Raw genomic sequence first — 14014 nt, 5'->3', positions numbered from 1 at the left:
CATGTCTGTGTCAGTAAGAGGGGATGAGTTAGATTCACACCTGGCACTGCTGAGCCTACACCTTTCCTCCCTGCTGCCCTCAGTGCTGAGTCTGTAGAGCTCCTGCGCCAGCTTTGTCTGGGCCAGACAGCCCTGCTCAATGCCTTCAGTGACCATGACAAAAAATTAGGCCAGGTGGTTGCCTACATGGAGGGCATGCACTCTGACGTGGGTGGGCTACACCGTACAGTCCAGGCTTTGTCGTCCACAGTGACGTCTGCCCTTCAACAGGCACATACTCCCATTCCTGCTCCAGAGCTATTGTCCACCCACCAGTCAGTGGCCACATTGGATGATAGTGACCACGGTTCCCAGTCACGATTCAGCACAAGAAGCACCCAGCAGAAACAACCTAAGCGGTCCCGCCCACAGACACCATCCCCACAGAAGAGCAGAGCCCACCCAGAATGCAAAGACAAGAGCCCATCAGGGAAGAGCAAGGCTGAAAAAGCAAGGAAGCAGGCATCAGGCTCCCATGCCTCACAGGCTTCACCAGCGAAGGACTCTCCATGCCCTAAAACTTCACGCAGAGCTAGGCGTGCAGTGTCTATGCCAGCTGAGAGAGTGCCAGTGTCTGCACCTGAAGTGGCACTGTTGGTGTGTGTGCCTGTTGTGTCATCACCAGGTCCCATTAACCCCAGTACAGGAAAGCCATTTTGTATTCCAAAGAAGTGGAAACACACCCCTCCAACCTCTCCCACCCACACTGTGTCACAGGTCTGCATTACTCCGCCTCCACGTGCCACTACACCACCTGGTCAAAAAAGCCCTCCAGCTTGCCAAGCCACTGATAGCCCTACATCACCTGGGCATCTGTCTCCCCAGTCAAGTGATCCTGCTGTCCCGGACACACAGCCAGCTCCAAGTCTGCCTGACAGCCACGAGTGAGTGGTAGTCCCCCTCATACACCTGTCTCTCATACAGGTGTGCTAGTCCTGCCCATTGTTTACAACCTGGGTGTGTTGCTGGCCATGAAGGGTACAGTCAAACACACTCACTGTGCAGCTTCTCATGTCCTGACTCTGCACTTCGCCATGCCCACTGGCCTTGTCATTGACTGCTGTTCTGGCCTTGCCTGTGCAGCTTCTCATGTCCTGACTCTGCACTTTGCCATGCTCACTGGCCTTGTCATTCACTGCTGTTCTGGCCTTGCCTGTGCAGCTTCTCATGTCCTGACTCTGTACTTCTCCCTGCCCACTGGCCTTGTTGCCCTGCTGTGTTGGTCTTGCCTGTGCAGCCTCTCATGTACTTGCGGTGCCACCTGCCCAGGACACTTGCCCTGTTGCTCTGCCGTGTTAGAGTCTCCCCTGTGCCATGGACACTGGCCCTGTTGCTCTGCTGTGTTAGAGTATCCCCTGTGCAGCCTCTCATGTACTTGCTGTGCCACCTGCCATGGACACTGGCTCTGTTGCTCTGCTGTGTTGGAGTCTCCACTATGCCATGGACACTGGCCCTGTTGCTCTGCTGTGTTGTATTCTCCCTTGTGCAGCCTCTCATGTACATGCTGTGCCACCTGCCATGGACCCTGGCCCTGTTGATCTGCTGTTGGAGTCTCCCCTGTGCAGCCTCTCATGTACTTGCTGTTCCACCTGCCATGGACACTGGCCCTGTTGCTCTGCTGTGCTGGAGTATCCCCTGTGCAGCCTCTCATGTACTTGCTGTGCCACCTGCCATGGACCCTGGCCCTGTTACTCTGCTGTGTTGGACGCTCCCCTGTGCCCTGGACACTGGCCCTGTTGCTCTGCTGTGTTGTACTCTCACCTATGCCCTGAACACTGGCCCTGTTGCTCTGCTGTGTTGTACTCTCCCCTGTGCAGCCTCTCATGTACTTGCTGTGCCACCTGCCATGTACACTGGCCTTCCTGTTTGCAGTTTGCCAGTGCAGATTATCTTGCATATGATCAGCATTTTGTGCCTTGCTCTTGTCTTCTGTTGTTCTACTGTCACATCTGTGCAATATGTGAATAAAGACAGTTACTCCTGTTGTCTGTTTTGACAGTGTCCTTGCAGAAAAAAGTTATTCAAAGTCAAAGTCAAAACATCTTTATTCGGATACAATTGTAACTATAAAAGCACAATATATAAAGCATTACAGTGATTAGGATTAAAGTTATTTTGGTGTGTGCATTTGGTTGCCTGTGCCCCATGCTCTATGTGTCACTTCAACATTGCCAAGATATTTGCCTGCCTTAAATTTATAAACAGGGGTGACAGGGTCTTCAGGCCATTCAGACACTGATACTAGTGGTATCTGTGATGGCTCTTTTACCTGTCATGCAGTTCTCTTTTTAATGGTTTGCTAGTGTTGGGTACATTGTTCACATGTCAGATTGGGGTACACTGCCAGCACAAGGTGTGATGCTGTGCACAGGTTAGCATGCAGGCTGGGCACTGTCATGATGTATGTGTGTTATTCCTTTATGTGTGCCCAGCTGTGTATGTGTATGGTCATCCTGTGTTGGCCCTTAGTCCTGGCACCATGGCCTACGTGAGATGTGTGCTCTTGGGTAGTCAAGAGGTGTGCAGTGTGAAGAGTGTGACTTTGTAGTGGGTGTGGATGTATGTGTGCCCCTGGATTGTGAAAGACACATATGTGTCACCCAGGGGTTGTGTGCCTGTTGTTTGGATTGTTGTGCCCTGTGGATATGGTTCTATGCACATGTGTGAGTTGTCTGTTGTGCACTGTGCAGTGTGTTGGTGTGTCAATGCTGCTCTGTCTGACTCATCCTTGTTGTTTTGCTCACTTATGAGTGTGCATAGTGTGTGACTTGCACATCAGTGTTGTATTTGTTTGATCATCAATGTGTCTTGAGTGTGTTTGTGTAGACTGTGTGGCCCTGCTGCTCCACACTGCCATTGTGACTGTGTTTCTCATGCATTGCATGCACATGGTGCCCTTTGTCCTCCTGTTTGGCATGGTGTGTGTGGTGTGATGCCATCCCCTATGTGTGCCACGTATGCCTACCCATTGTGGGTCTGCACTCCCTCTATTTGTGTATGGTACACCCCTTCCATGTCTACTACTGACATGCAAGTGAGTTAACTTTGATGTCAGCTGTCCCCTTGGTTTACATGTGTGTGTGCCTCCCTATCACTTCATTTGTGAGATTGTGCTTTGTGGTGCAGTTCTTGTGCCAAGAGTGATGTTCCACTCTGGACATTGCCCCATTGGTTTCTGTGTGCTGTTCTTGTGCTATTAATGAGTCATGATTGCTCATGTGCACTTCAGCTGTGTGTGCTGCCCAGTGCTCTGGTCAAGATGGTTGTGCTCTTGTATCCCAGAGTGGTGCATCTGTTGTTCTTGTGTTGGATGTATGTGTGTTGGCTTTGGTAGTGCTTCACTTCCTGGGTGTGCTGTTGTGTTTGTGCTCTGCTGATTAGTGTTGTGTGTGTTGAGTTGTGTCAGTCATGTCTGTGTGTGACTGTTATGCTTGTTGTGCATACAGTGCTGCGTGTATGTGGCCTTGGCATTGCCTGATGTGCATCCCCTGATGTCCCGTGGTGTTTGCTCATTTTCGATTTCATGTGCATCTGTGGTTGGTTTCATGTGGCAGTGTAGTTCTGTGCTAGTGCACTTCTTGTGTGATTTGTGGTATGTTGTGTGTGTTTTGTTCCTGTGTGATGAGGTTGTGCACTCCTGTTGTGTCTGTGCTCCCATTGCCTTTCCACAGTTTGGCTGACAGGGTGTGTCTGTTTCTGATGTGGTTCTGTATGTTTTCCTGTAGTGTTTGTGTGTTGTTTTTGGGCAGGTATCTGTTCAGGCATCCCTGTGTGTGTGTTCTGTTTATGGCTGCACCCAGGGTGTGTGTTTGTTTGTGTGTGTATGTGCTGGCAAGTATTGGCAGCCTCAGTGTGTGAGGCACTGGTGTTGTGTGTTCCTTGTCAGCTACTCCTGCAGTGGCTGTCTCCCTGGTTGTTTGTTGTGTGCTGCAGGGTGTGTATTGAGCTTGCTTGTTGCTGTGCTTGTTGCTTGCTGGTGTGCATGGGGGTGCACAGGATGGGCACCTGGCCTGTGACTTGATGGGGTGTGTTGATGTGTGGTTGGAGGGGTTGTGTCCCTGTGGTCTCTGTGCCCTGCCCATGCCTTGGACTGGCCCTGCCGTCTGCATTGTGCGCATGTGTTGACCACTGCGGTGACGTGACCGGGACGTTGCTGCATGTTCGCAGTTGATGTGTGTCCAGGATGCAGTGGGGTGACTTGGTGGCAGGTGGGCCATGTGTTTGTCCTATTGGATGTGTTGTTGCCCCCAGCAGGGTGTCTGTTATGGTTTTGGATCCTGTGTCAGCCCGTGTGTTGTGTGTTGTATTTGTGAATTTGCGTACCTGTGGAAGCGTCTGCGGCAGACCATTAGATGATAGTGCTGTAGCAGGTAGAGCTGGGTCCATGTGGTCATTACCGGGTGGTGTGGACCAAGTCTCTGCTATCACGCTCTGCTGTTGAGTTTCCGCTGTCTCTGGTTGGACGGTGTTCCTGCTGCGATGCGTCTGCTTGTTTGGGCCATCCTAATTTGTGGAGCAGGACGGACATTATCCCACACGGCGATGAGTCTCCGTTGGCTCCCACCGCCGCGGTGGCGGGAGCACTTTCATGGCGGTGCGCGTCGCTCCGCAGCGGACGAGAACTGACCTATGTTTTGCAATACTAATAGGACGGATGTGTTTCCCACTGCTCACAGGTGGAATAAGGTGTTTTTCCGCCCCGCCAGCACCGCTGTGGTGCCACCGCCCGACATCCTAATAGACCCCTTAGTGTGTTATAAAATGTAATGTAATGTAATGTAATGTGTATACTGTAAAGCGCACTGTTGCCAGCCGGCGTCCTGGCGCTGTATACGGCTGGGGAACCCATCCTGGCTTTCCCTGTGGGATGGTCCCTGCTGGGAATCCCCAAGGTGGAGCCAGGCATCCCCGGCATTGATGGGGCCGTTGTGGAGATTAGGCAAGCTAATGCCCAGAGTTGCTGAGTGCGACCCCTGGTTAGAGTAGGCACCGAGGCGAGAATTATCGAGTCCGCTGACCCTGGTCCATGATTCTGCCGCGTCGGGAATCGAACCCTGGGCCCGGGCCGACTTCTGCTTCCGGGTCTGAAGCCTCTAACCAGTGAGCCACACCAATCCACCAAAATCACTATTACAAGTATACAGTTACCCATACAGTCACTAATACAATCACTGAGTCTTATGTATACTTATTTATATACAACAACTGTCACATACACTGCCTTTTATATTTCTACTTTGTTGGACATGTATCATTGAGAGATATAATTGCTTATCACCACACCCATTGTTGTGTTTCTATCTAGGACCCTAATTCGATATTTCCGATTTATGCCCTTATGTGGTTATAATAAATAGTATCCTTATAAAGGCATAAGAATCATATCCATATTTAGTAATAGCCCATGCAGTCCAAATACGGCAAGGCTACTCCCATAGACACCTAGAAAGCACAACGTGTTCTTTAAACAAACCAAGCCTCCAGCAGCCCGGGAATTCCCCCTGCTTTTGTTTTGATTTGCACAAGAACTCCTGGAGTCCAGAAAGTACTGTTAGTTCTTAGTGATGTCTTATGTCCAACCTTACGTCAAACACGGCACCTTTCAGGTATACATATACCAACGTTGCCTTAAGCAAACACACGGTGGTTTGGAGCAGAGCGGCTATCTACTTGCCCGACGCCCAGCTGATGCGAGAGCCGAAGGAAGCCGACCCTCCCTTGACGCACTGAGAGAGACACTGTCTTTTTCTCCAGCCGAGAAAATCCAGCGCCAGTGTTTCCAGTCACCCTTGCGGGTTGCTGGGAGATCGAGTCCTGAGAGAGAGATACAAGACCTCCTACATTCTAGAACCAAGGTACGGAGCTGACTAAACCCTTAAGAGATTTCTTGATTCCGATTCTTGGCCAAAACCAACTTAACTTAAACTGCAACTTACTTACTCCTTCCCACGTATTAGACTTAGGTCAGGTACACCGGGGTAGGCGTATCTTAGAAGCACCAGTTGAGTACGTTAGTCAATGTTTTTATGTATGTATATATTTTATCTGTTTTCAATCAATCAATCAAAGACATTTATAGAGCGCACTACCTACCCGTAGGGTCTCAAGGCGCTTGGGGGGGGGGGGGCGCTACTGCTCGAACAGCCAGGTCTTGAGCTTCTTCCTGAAGGAGAGGTGGTCTTGGGTCAGGCGCAGGTCGGCCGGGAGGGAGTTCCAGGTCTTGGCGGCCATGTAGGAGAAGGACCTTCCTCCTGTGGTGGCTCTGCGGATGCGTGGGACGGCGGCGAGGGCGTGGCTGGCAGATCGGAGGTGGCGTTTGGGAGCGTAGAAGTTGATGCGGTTGTTGAGGTAGCTCGGGCCTTGATCGTGGAGAGCTTTGTGTGCGTGGGTAAGGAGGCGGAAGGTGATTCTCTTGTTGACCGGGAGCCGGTGCAGGTCTCTAAGGTGTCCGGAGATGTGGCTGTGTCGTGGGATGTCGAGGATGAGTCTGGCTGAGGCGTTCTGGATGCGCTGGAGTCTCTTCTGGATCTTGGCGGTGGTTCCGGCGTAGAGTGCATTGCCGTAGTCCAGTCGGCTGGTGACGAGGGCCTGGGTGACGGTTTTCCTGGTCTCTGTGGGGATCCACCAGAAGATCTTCCGAAGCATGCGCAGGGTGTTGAAGCACGACGAGGAGACGGCGTTGACTTGCCTGGTCATGGAGAGGGAGGAGTCCAGGATGAAACCCAGGTTGCGTGCGTGGTCCGTCGGTTTGGGTGTGGTGCCCAGGGCGGGGGGCCACCAGGAGTCGTCCCAGGCGGAGGGCGAGGAGCCCAGGATGAGGACCTCCGTCTTCTCTGAGTTCAGTTTCAGGCGGCTCGTCGTCATCCACTCGGCAACCTCTTTCATCCCTTCGTGCAGGTTGGCTCTGGCTCTGGCGGCGGGGTCGTTGGTCAGGGAGAGGATCAGCTGGGTGTCGTCGGCGTAGGAGATTATGTTGAGGTTGTGTTGGCGTGCGATGGCTGCGAGGGGGCTCATGTAGACGTTGAAGAGAGTCGGGCTCAGCGAGGATCCTTGAGGGACGCCGCAGATGACTTCGGTGGCCTCTGACTTGTACGGTGGTAGGCGGACTCTTTGTGTTCTTCCGTCGAGGAAGGAGACGATCCATTCCAGTGCCTTCTCCTGGATTCCGACGTTGCTGAGGCGCTGCACTAGGGTGCGGTGGCAGACCGTGTCGAAAGCCGCGGAGAGGTCTAGGAGGATGAGGGCCGCTGTTTCTCCGTTGTCCATCAGGGCTCGGATGTCGTCAGTGGCGGCGATGAGGGCGGTCTCGGTGCTGTGGTTGGCACGGAATCCAGACTGCGATGGGTCGAGGGATCCATTCGTCTCGAGGAAGGCGGCCAGCTGTTTGTTGACGGTCTTTTCGATGACTTTGGCTGGAAACGGGAGTAGAGAGATGGGGCGGTAATTCTTGAGTTCAGTGGGGTCTGCTGTAGGTTTCTTGAGTAGAGCGCTGAGTTCGGCGTGTTTCTAGCTCTCGGGGAAGGTGGCGGTGTCGAATGAGGTGTTGATGATGTCCCGCAGGTGGGGTGCGATGACAGCGTCGGCTTTGTTGAAGACGTGGTGAGGGCAGGGGTCGGTCGGAGATCCGGAGTGGATGGAGTTCATCGTGCGGACGGTGTCTTCGGTGCTGATCGGAGTTCAGGCGCGGAGGGTGGTGGTGGGGGGCGGCGGTTCGGTCGTGGCGTGCGTCGGTTGAGTGCTGAAGCTGTTGTGTATGTCCGCAATCTTGTTGTGGAAGTAGGAGGCGAGGGAGTTGCAGAGGTCTTGCGATGGGGTGATGTCATTGTTTCCGGCATTGGGGTTGGAGAGCTCTTTCACGATGTTGAAGAGTTCCTTGCAGTTGTGTGCGTTGTTGTCCAGTCGGTTCTTGAAAGCAGTTTTCTTGGCGGTGCGGATCAATTGGTGATGTTTCCGGGTGGCGAGCTTGAGGTTGGTCCTGTTGTCCGGCGTGGGTTCCTTTCTCCAGGTTTTCTCGAGGGCTCGGCAGTTCTTCTTGGAGCTCTTGAGTTCGTCGGTGAACCATGGGGCCTTCTTGCTGCTGGGTTTGCTGGTAGGGGTCTTCAGTGGGGCGAGTTCGTCCGCGCAGTTGCTGATCCACTTGGAGAGGTTTTCGGCGGCCTGGCTGGGGTTCGCTGAGCTGGCCGGAGGGTGCTGGCTCAGGGAAGCGGCGAGCTGGTCGGCTGTGATCTTGTTCCAGCTTCTTCGGGCAACCTGTTGCTGGTGGTAGTGGATCGTTGTTCTTCTGAAGGTGAAGTGGACGCAGCTGTGGTCCGTCTAGTGGAGAGTTGTGGCGTGGCTGAAGGCGATGTCTTTGCTGGATGAGAAGACGGCGTCGAGTGTGTGTACGGCGAGGTGGGTGGGGGTGGACACCAGCTGCTTGAGTCCAAGGTGGGCGAGGTTGTCGAGCAGGGTGCTGGTGTTGCAGTCGTTGTTGTTCTCCAGGTGGAAGTTGAAGTCCCCCAGGAGGATGTAGTCATCGGAGGGGAGGGCGTGCGGGCTGACGAAGTCGGCGATGTCCTTGCTGAATTGAGTGCGTGGTCCCGGAGGTCGGTAGATCAGGGTGCCTCTGAGGGTGGTCTTCGGGTCGGTGTGGATCTGGAAATGCAGGTGTTCGGCGGAGGGTGGGGTGTTGTCGGTGCTGGTCGTGATGCGGATGGTGTTCTTGTGGATGATAGCGATGCCTCCTCCCACCTGGTTGGCGTTGCGGTCCCTCCGGGTGATCTTGTAGCCTTCTGGGATGGCGATGGCGATGTCGGGCGCTGAGGAGGCGTTCATCCAGGTCTCCGTGATGAAGGCAACGTCAGGGGCTGTGGTGTCGAGGAGGTTCCAGAGTTCGATGGCGTGTCTGTGGACGGAGCGGGTGTTGAGCAGGATGCACTTGAGGTGGTTGCTGCTGGTGTTCGGCTTGGCAGGTGCTGGTGTCGGGCAGGTCCGGATGCAGGTGAACTTGCAGGTGTAGCAGCTGAAGGGTCCGTGGACGCGTCGTGGGGAGGCTCTGCAGCATCCCGGGACTCGGCCGGTGTTGAGTGTGATGAGGGAGGCGGCGGAGTACGACAGGCGGGTCGGTCGGGGTCCTCGAGGGCCAGGGGTCCTGGCGCTGGGCGCGGTCCAGGCGCGGACGGGCGCAGACGGCCTTACCTTTGGCGCGCCTTCGGCGCACAATCGGCGCGCCCGCTGCGCGTGACCGCTGCGCGTTCGCACGGTTGCCATATATGGCGAAGTGCGCGGGTGGGCGGAGCAGCTGGGAGGCGGGAGCGGGGAGGGAACAGAAGGAAAAAAGGGGCGGGGTCAGCGGTGGTGGCGGGAAGCGGGGAGCGGGGAGGGAAGACGGAGGGCGGTAACAGGCGTGAAAAAACAGGCAATACGGCGGAAAAAGCAACAATTAACACAAATACAATTCTACAGGCAGAACGGCGGAAAAACAACAATTAACACAAATACAATCTGCACTGTGAACCAGGGGCACAGGGAGAGGAGCGCTGATCACGGACCACGCCGCTCGAGGGAGGGGGCGTGGTCACGAGCCGGCAGTCGGGCAGCGAGGCACAAAGGGAGGAGAGGCACACGCAGCAGCTGGTGGCCGTGCGGCACGGGGGTGTCCTAAAACTAGGACACACTCACCTGCGTCGCACGGTCGCCATATATGGCAAAGTGCGCGGGTGGGCGGAGCAGCTGGGAGGCGGGAGCGGGGAGGGAAGAGAAGGAAAAAAGGGGCGGGGTCAGCGGTGGTGGCGGGAAGCGGGGAGCGGGGAGGGAAGACGGAGGGCGGTAACAGGCGGGAAAAAACAGGCAATACGGCGGAAAAAGCAACAATTAACACAAATACAATTCTACAGGCAGAACGACGGAAAAACAACAATTAACACAAATACAATCTGCACAGTGAACCAGGGGCACAGGGAGAGGAGCGCTGATCACGGACCACGCCGCTCGAGGGAGGGGGCGTGGTCACGAGCCGGCAGTCGGGCAGCGAGGCACAAAGGGAGGAGAGGCACACGCAGCAGCTGGTGGCCGTGCGGCGCGGGGGTGTCCTAAAACTAGGACACCCCCGTTTTAAAGTATCATATGGCTAAGAAACCATATCAATGCTTTTACAGTATTATTTCATAATACCACTTTTACTGTACGCACTTTACTTCATGATAAGTATTGCAATTGTGGCAATTCATTTCTCTTGCATGAGAAAGAAGACTGCTCAATAAATAACACCTTTTATTGAAAACGTCCGTCTCTTTATTTCTCTGCACTCTGGTGAAACTAAGTATGCACGATTGACTGAGTAAAATAGTTAGAACAAGGGATTGAACCAGACGACCGCATGCTTGACGAGACGCCGTCACTTTGTTCTCGGCTTTTATACAAACTAAATTCCTAAAGATATTAGGGGAAACTTGGTAGACCTTTGAACTGGGATGACAAACTGACTTTCTGAAAATACTCAAGTACAAAGCTAGAAGACCATTGTGAAGTTCTGTTAAATAGAGATTTCAAACAAGCCCTGAAGAAGTCTGGTAACGGACAAAACGCGTTGGCTATTGGTTTTAAAAATATCTCTTGTGAATAAAGAATCTTCTCTACTGAAGAAACCTGACTTTGGAATCCTTGGGAGAATGCTTGGAGAGACAATGGAACAGCTTGTACAATGTTATTGATACTGTAATAATCACTGTTGAAGTGTGCGGGGTCATTTTGCTTTTTTGAGTAAAATAGTTGTCTATTGTTTTCATACGACTCTAGAGAGACACTCTTTATTCTAAGGGAGCAAAGTTGTCATGTTATATGGTTGTCAGAAGCTAATCCCTTCTTGTCTAAATCAGGAGAGTTGACTCTTTCCTGAACATTCGAGAAAGTTTCTAGTGACCTCTGAGCTAGCTGGCAAAACTAATTAAGTCTAACATAGTCAGTAGAGACCTAGTCGACCTCAGTCCTACGTCTACACTGCTGTTTATATTATTCCAATGCGCAAAGCCTATAGGGAAAATAGGAATTACACTACATGGCGCCCAACGTTTGGTAAGGCGATAATCTAACGCAAGACATTAGAGTAACTCAGTCGTGCTTTTTCACACAGACCCTTTTTCCCGTAAAAACTCCAATAGATGTCTGGAGTGGGTAAAAGGTTAATATCTGCCAGAACTTAGTTGGAAGAGATTCCTATGTACTAGTTTTTGGTTTAGTCAACGTTGAAGGATACAGTGTTCCAAAATATTGTGCACCTAATCTTTGTTTCCCTTGAAACTTGATCTGCAACAAAAACTTTCAGCCAGCAAATGGCGGAAAGTGACGACGAACGAGAAAGAGCTACAATAGCAGCTCAGCTCCCAGCGGATGACACAAGTCTCCAAAATAATGACCCGAATGTTATAATCATTCCGGTAAATGTAAGAAGAACTATAACACTTAAACTTATAGAAAATGGACTATCACCAAGAGGTGGTACAGTCATATTCGTGATAGAGGCCCATGAATATCGGCAGACAGAGGTATTCTATTCATGGATACATTTTCCAGCAGCACACGCTGTGACACAAGACTTCCACTATTACAAAATAGAGGAACCTCCAGATGAATACGCTCTTTTCGAGGACGTTGAAATCCACTAACTTACCAAGAGCACCTGCTCTGGTTTAATGGCGCCCTAAAACATCAAAATCACATCACCAGGCTCGGTCCACTAGGTAGACCAGGAGCCACATGGCCGGTTCTAGCCAGCTACACACCACATCCCGACATTGAAAAGATGTCAGACCGAGAACTATTAGCTCAGCTAAAACTGTTAATTAAAATACACAGACAATTGGTCCAATATGTCATGCGGACTTCAACAGTCCAACCGGCAATAAAAATTCCACAGACCACCCCTCACCAGGGGAACACAAATAAAATCACACCACAGAATATACAATCAGCCATTGGCAAAATTCCCGCAAAACGGGAACAGATACCACACTCAGATAGAGGCATTATTTCCTGATACTACTCCTAATGAGAAACGCAGAATTCTGACTATCTGTCTTCCAATGGGGATCGCACCACATGTGGAGGACTGTGACACTTGGGGCACAGTCTTTGCTTCAATTTATACAAAAACACATGGTGTTTCGTCCATGGCGGTTATACCAGACGTACTAAGACAGATTCAAAATGAATACGGTTCAGAACCTGCTTTAACTCTAGGTATGAAATTACTGAAAGACTTCAAGCAGTTCTCGGCTATATTATTAGCCAACATAAAAGGAGAAGCAGCATCTGTGGCGATCCACAAGAAATTGAAAGAAACAGAAATAGCAGTACAACCTTTTGAACTTGCCAGAATCATAGAAAAATCCTAGGAAGAATTAGGTAGAGATAGTTTGGGTGGGAAACCAGTAAAACCCCAACTACTTGAAAATTCTGAAAAAACCTTTATTACAAATAATCTAAACACTCCAAAAAAGAGTTGGGATGGAAATAAACAATCCACTCCCAAAGAAAAACGATTCCAGTTCAGAGGAAGGTCTCCTCAACGGAGAGATAGATCTCCAGAACGAGGTGGCAAGTCTCCCCAGAGGGAGCCCTCTGGGAAAAGATACAACCTTAGAGATATGGATAAATTGAGAAAACCTGAAAGATATCAAGATATTGATACACGTCCCTCTCGATCTTTTCAGACTTCCTCACAGAAATCAGAAAGAAGAGGACGGTCAGAACACAAAGAAGAGCACGTCAAGTCCAAAGATAAGGAACCTGCTCATCAAAGTAAAAAATTACAATATCGAAAGAATACGGTAGCCAGTATTAAAATAAAACATGCCGAGGATTCTGAGGACACAACTGAAAAACGGAGAGTGGGCCCAGACAATGCTAGACAGCGCAGCAGAAGTAACCATAGCTCGCAATATCTTGATGAATCTTCTGGAGACAGTGGACACGAATGAATACATTCAAGTGGAAACTGCAGACACCAGAGTTAGCAAACCCCATAAATTATATGAAATAACATTGCGTATGGAGGGGGACAAGACTAGGAAAGTAAGGGGTCTCTTTTGGGATAACCTTTCTAAAGGCTATGACATCCTGTTAGCTGAGAAAGACTGGCCACCAGAGTTTGTCAGGGAGTGCCCTCATGGCGAAGAAATGATTATGCCTGCCTTCTCAAATCATATTCCAATTCATAAAAAATACACATTTGCAAGAAAATGGGCAGTGGCCCAAGCTCCTGCATTATATAAAAATCATGTAGTATGGGATGAGGATTCTCTTCCTCACAAAATCCAGTTAAAAAATCAACCCACTGCACAAAGGCAGTACCCAGTTAAGCAAGAAGCTAAAAAACAAGTCAGGGAGATTTTAGATCAACTTGAATATCAGGGGGTGATTGAAACATGCACCTCACAAATGAACAATCCTTTGTTTCCTGTCTCCAAACAAAACAATTCATGTTGTCTAGTTTTGGACTACAGACACCTTAACTCATGTTGCAAAACATTTGCAGTACAAAACTCACACAGTGCAGCACTAATGAATAACATCGTGCGCAAAAAATATAAAACAACATTAGATATCTCAAATGGATTCTTTTGTCAAAACATTGCACCTGAAAGCAGGTATTTGACTGCTTTCTCAATAATGGGGTCACAAAAACAATTCTGTCGACTCCCACAGGGGTTCAAGAATAGCCCAGGATTATTCTCAGCAAGAGTTACAGAGTTACTACAAATATATGATGATGAGGCATTATCATATGTCGATGACATCTATCTCACAGATGATGACCTGGAGACTCACTTGAAAAGAGTGAACACCATAATACTTGGGTTTGCAGCTGAAGGGTATAAATTCAACTTTAAGAAGTCACAAATTGTTCATCTAACTGTCCTGTTTTTAGGATATGAATTATCAAGTGAAGGCAAAAGCCTAGCAGACAATTTCTTAGAGAAATGTGCTGTACTCAAAG

This window comes from Lissotriton helveticus, chromosome 8 (genome assembly GCF_964261635.1).
Source record: "Lissotriton helveticus chromosome 8, aLisHel1.1, whole genome shotgun sequence".
In the NCBI taxonomy this organism is placed as follows: Eukaryota; Metazoa; Chordata; class Amphibia; order Caudata; family Salamandridae; genus Lissotriton; species Lissotriton helveticus.
This window is presented reverse-complemented; position numbering follows the sequence as displayed.